This window comes from Petaurus breviceps, unplaced genomic scaffold (assembly GCF_028583685.1).
Source record: "Petaurus breviceps papuanus isolate PSGF00001 unplaced genomic scaffold, PetGlider_PUasm1.0 220, whole genome shotgun sequence".
Taxonomy (NCBI): domain Eukaryota; kingdom Metazoa; phylum Chordata; class Mammalia; order Diprotodontia; family Petauridae; genus Petaurus; species Petaurus breviceps.
In genome coordinates, this window is record NW_027185876.1 from 19,527,405 (window position 1) to 19,538,194 (window position 10,790).

General features: G+C 37.6%; 1 pseudogene; it reads left to right on the forward strand.

The window, feature by feature from the left end:
- The first annotated feature begins 8,255 nt into the window (after positions 1–8,255).
- LOC138166070 (putative E3 ubiquitin-protein ligase UBR7 pseudogene) overlaps positions 8,256–10,790 on the forward strand; it is a 33,341-nt pseudogene continuing 30,806 nt past the window's right edge.

The following is a 10,790-nucleotide window of genomic DNA, read 5'->3' on the forward strand; positions in this document are numbered from 1 at the left end:
TCTCTCTCTCTCTCTCTCTCTCTCTCTCTCTCTCTCTCTCTCTCTCTTTCTCTCTCTCTCTCTCTCTCCTCCCTATGTTTTCTGATCTGCATCATGTTCTCTGTTTTTATTTGTACTTTAAAAAGAACCAAATCCTACCCAATCCTCTGTGGCTATTTCTCTCTCTCTCTGAATTCCATGAATGATTTTCCCAATGGGTTTATTCTGATGCTTGTCTAAAGAAAACACAATAGGGAATAGTCTTTTTTTTAAGATGCTGGCTAAGGGGGGGCTAGGTGGTGCAGTGAATAGAGCACCAGCCCTGGAGTCAGGAGGACCTGAATTCAAATCCAGCTTCAGATGCTTGACACACTTACTAGCCATGTGACTTTGGGCAATTCATTTAACTCCAATTGCCCTCCAAAAAATAGATGCTGGCTAAGGTTTCATTCTGCAATGGCTGATAAAAAGTACCATGCTAAAGTAATAACTTCCTAAAATCTAAAATACAGTACAAAATGGATTTCTCTTCTCCCTCTAATACAGATTAGAGCATAAAGAAATAATGATCAGGTAATGATGAGATAAACTTCTAATAAGTGTGTTGTGAATTTTCTGATGAATCAATGAGGATAAATCATGGAAGAAAACCCTAATAACCCCCAAACTGAGTACTGGAGCTCAGAGGAATATTTCCAGTTTATTTAATTTAGTGCTAAGATGCTTTTTTTTTTTTGGAGGACAGGGAAATTGGGGTTAAGTGACTTGCCCAAGGTCACACAGCTAGTGTTACATGTCTGAGGCCGAATTTGAGCTCAGGTCCTCCTGACTCCAGGGCTGGTTCTCTATTCACTCTCCACCTACCTGCCCCATTTTAGGGCTGATATGAAAAAAGGGCCCAACCTTCCAGGAAAAAATAAAATCCCTCACTTTTATTACTTGTCAACAAACATTATCTTTTTGGTTGGTTGAGAGTAGTTTTTTTCCTCCATGACATGTCTCAATCCAAAACTTAAAAGCTCTTTTGTCAGACATGCTGAATATTTAGAGATACTCTACTGTGGATTTGAATAATTTAGAATGATCCACATTTTGAGCTCAAAATCAAAAGATCTAGCTGCTTAGAATAAATTCCCACTTATTAAAACAGATATATTCAAGTTCTGAAAACTGATCAGCTGGATATTAGATTTCTCTTTGGTATTGCCAATATTCATTCCATGAAGATTAGGATTATGATGTACTTTAAACTTTTTAGGAGCTTTCACATGAATTAGTATACCGTATTCTGGCTATAACCCTATGATGTATTGTCATTTCCATTTAATAGATTCAGAAACTGAACCAGACGGGGATTCAATGCCAAGGAAATTAATTATCTCACTGTAGTTTGTATTAGTATGATTATGTTCGCAATATTGTGTTAATTCTCGAAGCTACTTTTAGAAGAATGTTAACAAAATGGAATCTGTGTGGAAAAGGAGAATGAGAATGATGAGGAAACTGGAAACTATCGTATCAATATGAGGAATTGTTGACAAAAAGCAAGAGATGTTGACTATGGGCAGGAAAAGACAAAGGGAAGAGACACCATAGTTTTCCTCAGATGTCGAAGGGACTATTATTGTAGGGGGGTGGCTAGGTTGCACAGTGAGTAGAGCACCAGCCCTGGAGTCAGGAGGATCTGGGTTTGGATCCAGCCTCAGACACTTGACACACACACACACACACAAAAAACTAGCTGTGTGACCTTGGGCAAGTCACTTAACCCCAATTGTCCTACCCTCCCCCCTCCAAAAAGCAAAAAATAAAAAGTACTATAATGTAGAAAAGGTAGCTAAGGTTCATGATAGCAAAGCGTAGAAAGTCACTTCCAAGAAACCAGGGAATGTCTAATAAAAATCAGGCAGTGAGGTGGTAGAAAGTAACTAGGATATCTAATAGAATCTGCCTTTTTTATTGAAGATCTCACTGGATTTGGTACAACCAAAGAAGTGTTCCTAGTAGGTAGATGTTTAGATGGATGAGGTAGTCTGTGCCTTCTGGTAACTGAATGTTAATTATCTAATAGCAAGGTCTCCATTTGAATTCTTTTCCCTAGTCAATTCCTTGACCTCTGTAACTCTGTAGAAGCAACTTGCAATCCATGCTCATTTGTAATCATGCTTATCAGGCATAATTCTATAAGAAACTATCCCCCACCTAAGGAATATGAGTTAAGCATCATGCATGTATTGGTCACTGGTTAGTTCTCCTAGGTAGAGACATCTAAATGGCCCAGTAGATAGATCACTGGGCCCAGAGTCAGGAAGACGAGTTCAAATCCAGCTTAAAACTAATTCTGTGGCCTTGGGCAGGTCATTTAACCTCTTTCTCAGTTTCCTCAAACTATAAAATGGAGATAATGATAGCTACCAACTTTCCAGGGTTGTTGTGAGCATTTCAAATGAGATGATATTATGAAGCATTTAGCACAGTGCCTGTGTGCAGTAGGTAGTTAATAATTGTTTTTTTCCTTCCTTCCTCTCTTCCTTCCTTCTTCCTTCCCTCCTTCTTTTCTTCCTTCCCCGATTCATGATGCCCAAACTGAGAGGGAGGAATGGGGAACTTAAGAGTGGCTCCCCATATGGGGGAATAAACCAATGTTGTGGGAGAAATGAAGGATGATTAGAAATGCACTAATGAGGATAAAAAGTAAAAAGCCTAGCAGATGTTGGATTTTATGAATCTTAGGGTAGCCTCTCTGAAGGACTCTCATTAACCCCCATCCCTCCTCCTATCAAATCCTGACAAGCATCACACAGGAGGCTCAGGGCACCTCATCACATCACATACAACTTTTGGTGACGAGACCCAACTGTACCCATATACTTTGGTGACTGAGGTCCTATGGTATCCTTTGCCCTAAATCCTTTCCTTGCTGTCCCTGATAACAAGCTATCCCACTTTAGGCCTTGAGCTTATCTCTATAGAAAAAAAAGTGATCCATAATGAAAGCCTATTGCTTTATACATATAAGCCAAACTATCTAATATGAAACTATCAGATATTTTGTAAAAATCTACTTACCTTTGGGGCAGCTAGGTGGCACAGTGAATATAGCCCTGCCCCTGGAGTCAGAGGGACATGAGTTCAAATCTGAACATAGATACTTAACACACTTACTAGCTGTGTGACCTTGGACAAGTCACTTAACCCTAATCGCCTTGCCTTCCTCCCTCCAAAAGAAAATCAATTTATTTCTAAGGATGCTGAGACAGGCTAGGATAAGAACATAACAAAAATCCTGGGTTTCCAGTATTTAGAATAGTAAGTCTACCTTCCTGTAAATCAGTAAGTCTGAACATAGCTTTTTTCTCTCCCATGCACCTCAAAATAGTTACTGATAACCTACTATTTGCTTAGCACTATTTTAAGCACCATAGGAGATATCTGAGTTGTCTCCCTTCTAGAGACCATGTGGGCCAAGACCATTAAGTCTAGGGTTCCATGATTCTCTACTCTCTCACTTACTGATTATGTACTCTGATCCCAGCAAGGATCACACTCCAAATAAAGTCTTGGTTTAGTCAAAACCTATAAATAATTTCTGGACCTTTTATTAGTGCCTTTATCTGGAATCAGCACAATCTGGCACATAGTAATATTTACTACATGCTTGTTGACTGGGACTTCCATGGCTCTCAGCTCATTAGCAAACCTGAATTGATAAGACATTCTGAGGTCAAAGAAGAATCCATAGCTTTCGCTGGCTTAACTGTCTGCACCACCAATCTCCTTGTGTTGTCAGGTTAATATTCATGGGTCATGATCTTTCTTCCTTCCCCTAGAGAATTTATTTACATAAATTTCCTAGTAATACCTATTTATAAAAGAAAAATGCCCTTTATATAGAGTAATTGATAAAATACCCATAGCCTATACCTATACATGTAACATAACAATAATAACAAGGTCATAAACACTCCTGGATTTAAGAAAATTGACTGATTGGTTTTCCTGTCTAGCTTTCTGTCAGTTTATCAACAAGCATTTATTAAATGTCTATTATATTTCAAGCACTGTGATAGGCACTGACACACTAGATAAATCAATAGATAGATAGATAGATAGCTTTATGGATGGATAGATTGATGGATGGGTGGGTAGATGGGTATATGAATGGATTGATGGATGGATGGATAGAGAGAAAGAGATACAAACAGACAGCTGGATAAATGGACAGATGGTTGGATAGACAGACAGATAATAGATAGAAATATGAATGAACAAATAGATAAAACAATGAATAAATGGATAAGTGAATAAATAATCTTTCAAGTTGTTCACAGTCTAATTGAGGAAAAACAACATGCAAACAACTCCATGCAAGCTATATATATATATATATATATATATGAAGCATATATGTGTGTGCGTATATATACATACATATATACTTATACATATGTGTATACATATATATGATAGATTGGACATAATTTTATAAGGAAAGCACTAGGATTAAAGGGGATGGAGAAATTGATATCAAATTAATACAAAAATGTGAGTGAAGTGTAAAGTTGTGGGTCAAAAGGAATGCAGAAAGATAGTGGAAAAGAAGGGGCTTGTAATTTGTCATTCCACAGAGATTTAGCAAATCTGATAGTATATAAAGTATCTTAGTGTAGAAAATAAGGAACCAAATTAAGTCAACCCTCCTTAATGAGTAAAAATAAAAAAGAAAAATCAAAGTGAAACAATAGCAGTCATTTTAGTTGGACAGAATGTTTTTTTACCAGAAGGTCAAAAAAATTATATATGTTCATAAAGTTATATCAATCAAATCAAGCATTTTTAGCAGCCCTATCAATAATTACAAAACCATTAGTTTAGGCCTCTGAGGGTGATAGTTATTCAGAAAGTCACCAACCATTGGTTTGAAGAGGATTATTCAAAAAGCTCAATACTTTGAGCATTTTGTGCCTGAAACTCCTCCTTCTGAAAATTCTCTTTTATACTTTTAGTTCACTGAGGTAGGAGTTAAAAGACTCAAAAGTAGAATTTTCAAAGTTCTCATAACTTGTTGCCAGATTCCAGAGAGCCCAGAAGAGAAGGCATTAGAAGAGTTGAAACTGGAATTACGGAACTTGGAGTCAAGCCTAGAAATGCAATTGATTCTAAAAAAGAGAATAAAGTGCATGAGAATAAAAACCTATACCTATCCTCAAAGGCAAAACTAAAAGACCCCCTTTGACATTCTTCCTGCTCCAAGAAATCATGCCAGCAAAAAGAATTGCAATGATTGGAGCTGGGGTCAGTGGACTTGGTGCCATTAAAGTCAGTCTGGAAGAAGGACTGGAACCCACTTGCTTTGAAGGAAGTCATGACATTGGAGAACTCTGGAGAAATTAAGTAAGTTCAAATTTTCTGATATTGGTGTCTAGTGGGAGTCATGATGTAAGTCAGGGCAGAGAATATTTATAGCAAAGACATCATGGATCCTTAAAAATATTAAAATGATGGATAAGTTGGCACCAATTTTTTGTCAGCTAGGACAATAGTCAGGCAGTCCTAGGTCCATAGACAGAGTTAGAAGGGAACTTGGAAGTCATCTAGTACCCACCATTTTACAAATAAGAAATTTAAGAGGGTTAGTGACAGCAAAACTGCTAAATCCAGCATCCTTTCCAGGATGCTACCTTGCCTTTAGTGCTGGATTATAAAATTAAGAAAAAGAATTCTCTAAATGTTTGTGCTGTTTTGAAAATTCTTCTAACCCTAACCCTCTCTCTAGGTCTATACTCTAGTAGGTCCTGAGAATACAAATGTCCATTTAAAGCAATTATATTCTAGTTTATGAAGAGGCACATACACTTATACAAGAGAAGTGTGAATACGTTGTGAGGGCAGTGTGGCATAGTGAAAAGATGGCCAGACTTAGAGTGAGAAAGAGCCAAATTGAAGTTCTTCTACTGACATTCTAGGTATATGGCTGAGAGCAAGTCATAACCTCTTAGTACCTCCAGGTCACTATTTAAAACTAATAGATATGTCATGCGGCTACATTGGTGAAAGGAGTTTCCACATCAGTATTTCTCCCCACTAATAAAATCACAGATCTGGACCAAAAAGTGAAAAAAATGTACTTAGTACAACTCCTAATGAAGACTATACACAATGGGCTCTATGAGAATTTGGAAGTAGGTGTTCAACTCACCACAGGCTATGACAGTGGAGAAAGACTTCATTGAAAATAAAGATTTGTATTATGTACTAGAAGAATGAGGATGCATTACACAGAAATGGTCAAGGAGACAATCCAGATGGGGAAAATAAAAGCAAAGATTCAGATTTGGAAATCCTACATGCATGGTATGTGGAAAGAACAATCATCTGATTAGCATGAAGGAAGCTCAGGCTTGAAAGGGACCTCAGATTCTTCTTCAATACACAACTTGGTGGAAAATCTCTTCAACATTCATAGAAAAGTGATCAAGTCTTGACTTGAGAACCTCTAGTGAAAAGAATCTACTGTATCCTTATATAACCTGTTCTATTTTTGAACAGTTCAAATTATATGAATGCCCCATCTCTTTTAGAGCACAAGGTCTCTGTAGGAGAGTAGCATAGGAGAAAGTTGAAGAAAAAGTCATCAATATGCTTTTAAAGAATAGTCATTTTTCCCTTTTTCTAGAACTTGTGTTGATCAGTCATTTCAGTCATGTCCAACTCTTCACAAACCCATTGGGGGTTTTCTTGGCAAAAACACTAAAACAGTTCATCATTTCCTTCTTCAATTCATTTCACAGATGACAAAATTGAGGCACACAGCGTTAAGTGATTTGCCCAGGGTCACACAGCTAATACGTGTCTGAGACCAGATTTTAACTAAGGAAGATTAGCCTTTCCTGACTTCAGACATTACTACCTCGCTCCCCACAGAACTACAGAATACCACCTTTAGAAAAAAAAAAATATTGATGCAATCTCTGAGTTCATTAACTATTGACTTCCTATCGTGTGAAACATATTCACAGCCCTGACCCAGATGGAAAGTACAATCAATGCCCCATTGTCTAGATAGATACGTAAGTACATGGTGAACAAAGTATGTAAGACTGTCCCAGGGAAATCTGAGACGCTTCTTGAAACAGTTTCTCTGTGTTTAACCAGCCATACCCTTTAGCGGGCTCTGGTTATTGTGATTTTTGTCAAAGTTGGGAGCTTGTGTGGAGGAAGCTCATTCTATTGACAGAAATCTGCAACTTCAGATTATGGTCTTAGAGAGATGCCTTAGAGAGATACTGTGAAGTTAAGTAGCATAATGAGAGCCACACAGCTAGTATAGGTCAGAGGAGAGATTCCAAATCAGGCTATACTGACTCCAAGACCAGGCTTCTATCCCCTGGGTCACCCAGACTCTCCTGTATGGCATTTTTCATTAGGACACATTTCTAATTATGGGAAAATGGAACCAAAACCTCAAATAAGTTAAGTGGATTAATAACATGTTTTTCAATTGTTCCCCTAAGGACTCTTCTCTTTTAGTAATAAATCTGGAAACCTCACTTTTTGCCATACTTGAAATGTTCTTCATTAGGCATGAATAGCTTTTTTTTATTATTGCTAGAATGAAGTCCTTTGTTATCTGTAAGAAACCTATGAACCTGGAAGGCCCTACAGTGTCTACAAGTCAGGGACATGCATCACTTCCAAGGAGATGACAGCCTATAGTGGTTATCCTTTTCCTGACCATTACCCCAATTATTTGTGTAATTCTAAAATTATAAAGCTTCTCCAGATGTATGTCAAGCACTTTGATCTTCTGGAGTACATCCACTTTCTGGTAAGTAAGGAAAGAATATCCAGATTTCAAGCAGATTGCCTATGGACAAAGTCCATGCAACTGAGAGGAAAGAGATGCCCAGGTTCAGTTCATTCTTGAAAAACATCTGATTTTCTACATTGGCATTAATTCTTCCACTATTTTGCAACACAATGTAGCTCCCATTAGTATCTCACAAAGCCTCCAAGTGCTTTTTCTTCTACCTTTCTTTGGGGGAAAAATATAGTCACATAGAATTTTAGACAGAAAGACTTTAGGTTCAAATTCATTGTTCTTTCAATGTGGGCTTATAAAAATACAGGTTAACAACAAACCAGGCACTATTTTTTTGTTCAGGGAAACCAGTTTTCCATAGAATGCAGTTACTGGAGCCCTATATGGGCAATGAAGCTTTTCAGGACACAAGAAGTATATTCCACTAGATTGAGACCTAGCATTCTGCAAAAGTATGGAAACTGAAGATGGCGGGCCAAATGACCTGTGTTTGTCCATTTGTTCCCGGTCAAAGGTACAAAGTGTGAGGGAGAGCTTTGATTTCTCTTCCACTGGCCAGTGGGATGTTGTGGTAGATGCCAATGGGAAGTGGGAATCCTATGTCTTTGATGCCCTCATGGTTTGCAGATCATTATAATAATAATGACCCCTATTTTCCATTACAGAACTTTCCAGGTAAGTAACACAGAGAGATAGGGGAAGTTATCATATTTCAAGAGAAATATGCTATACTGGCAAAAGGATGGCCAAGAAATTAGTTGGTTTTTCCTGTTGATAATTTAAAATAATGAAATATGACAAACTGCCTTATAAAAATGTTTGTTTCAAGAATTTTCTCTAGTTAAAAACATATATACATATTTATAGATTTGTAATCATGTAGATCTTTTCTTATAATACTGTTACCTTATATCTTATGCTCTCTTGTAGTGTTAGTATTCATGAAAACAATATTTCTCAACTACTCTAAAGTCATCATAAAATTTGGGAGTGATTAACAAGTGTTTGAGGCCTCCTTGCTGAGCTCTGAAGCTAGAGATTATTCAGAGGAGAACTGGCTTTTAGAATTGACCATCAACAACTGACTCCAATACTGTGTTCTCTTGACTATGCCACTCAACTGCACATTGGGTGGGTCCTCTGTGGTGATCTTATGGGAAGACATGGTCAAAAGAAGGTCAGAATGGATAGGCATGGATAAAACTGTGATCATTAGATGAGGTTATAACCCACTTAAATGGGTTTCTAAAAAGTAATAGATTCCTAATTTCTCCCCTACCCGCTTATTGAGGACAGAGATAACCAAAAAGGAAGATGTGAGCAAAGCTCCCAATATACCTGGACTTAATACCTATGGGGCAATAATATTTCCAAACCTCCTCCATAGGATTCTGGGAGGAAATCTTCCCCTATGAGATTGATACCTAGATATGCCATACCTAGAGATGCCATTCTTATCTCTCTTAATGTTAAAAAATCAGTTGGAGGTCTTATGTATTGTTGAATTAGAACTGTTTTTGCCTTCAAGTTGGTTTTTCAACCTGTAAAATTCTTCTGTGTTGGCAAAGCTGGTGGTTCATCATTATCCAAATTTGAAGGAAAAATCATTTTAAAGTTCATTAGTACATAAGTATGGTCTTCCTCCAATGTTATATTATAGTAAGAAAATGTACTCTGAAGACAACTGAAACACAGCATAGTAACCGATTCAAAAAATGACTTCTTCAGCATTCTAATAGAAACCACTGATGCTAGAAACCTCATGCTGAGCTTCTTCAAAATGTTAAGTAATGTATGGGTTGAAAAAGAAAGAATTTTTTAAAAAATTGAAAAAGATAAATATTTCTATTTTGTTTGGATCCAAGCTCTGTCACTGAGCTTTGACTGTGGACAGGCTGACTATTTCTTCTTTTCTGAATGAATGAACATTTATTAAGCCTATTCTGTGTGCCAAGTACTATGATAAGCACTGGGGATACAAATGCAAAAAAGTGAAACAGTTCTTCCTGTAAAGGAAACTACATTCTAATAGGGAAAGATAGGATTATATAAGATAGTGATGACCAGCAAAGAGACTTTTGGTTTGTGCAGTCAGAGATGGTGATTTGTTAATCCATAGAACTGTCAGTTGGCATGCTCTTTCCAGAAGCAATATTATTGGTTTGATTACTGAGCCCAGAGCAAGAATAAAGCTGGATATGTATGTATGCTGGGGTTGTGCAGGGAAGACAGTTGCAGTGGTAACGCAGATAGCAAGATGTCCTGGGTTGGTGGTTAGATGAGATGTAAAGCATGGTCTGACCTAGGGCCAGCTAGATACAACAGAAAGGGTAAATTTATACTTATTCACCAATCAAGACAGCTCAGTCCTCGGGCAGGTCTCCCAAAGTCTAGTGGACTAATTTCCCCAAGGACTGGGATCCTGGCTTCTGGAAATCTGGCCCAAAGATGGCTACTCTTCTGGTGGAAAGAAGTGGGACAATAGTGACAGGAAAGATGATAAAATGTCTGGAGTGAACATCTGGTTGAAATACAAAGCTAAGTGGACATAAAATTGCATGGGTAATCAAAAATCAACAAGAAGTTCTATTTAAACTTTTAGTTAAGAAATACATTTTGTAAAACACATAGAAGCAGCCAGATGGCACAGTGAATAAAGTGTAGGACTGGGAGTCAGGTAGTACTGAGCCAGAGACTCTTGCCCCAAGTCAAAGAACTATGTACCCTTGAGCAAACCTCACTTTCATTTTCTGTAGAATAAGAAAATTAAAGTATCCCCAAAGTCACTTCCAAATCAAATATTCATTGTTTGAAGAAACAACTCAAATGATCTGCCAGAAATTATGAAGAGAAAGCTTCTCTTCCTCCCTTGACAACTAGGGAAAATCAAGTCCACCCTTCTTCAAGCTCTCCCACATTAGGGCTCTGGCTTTGAATTTTAGAGAGTTTACCTATGGGCCCAACAATTTCCTCCTAAAAACGATCCTTT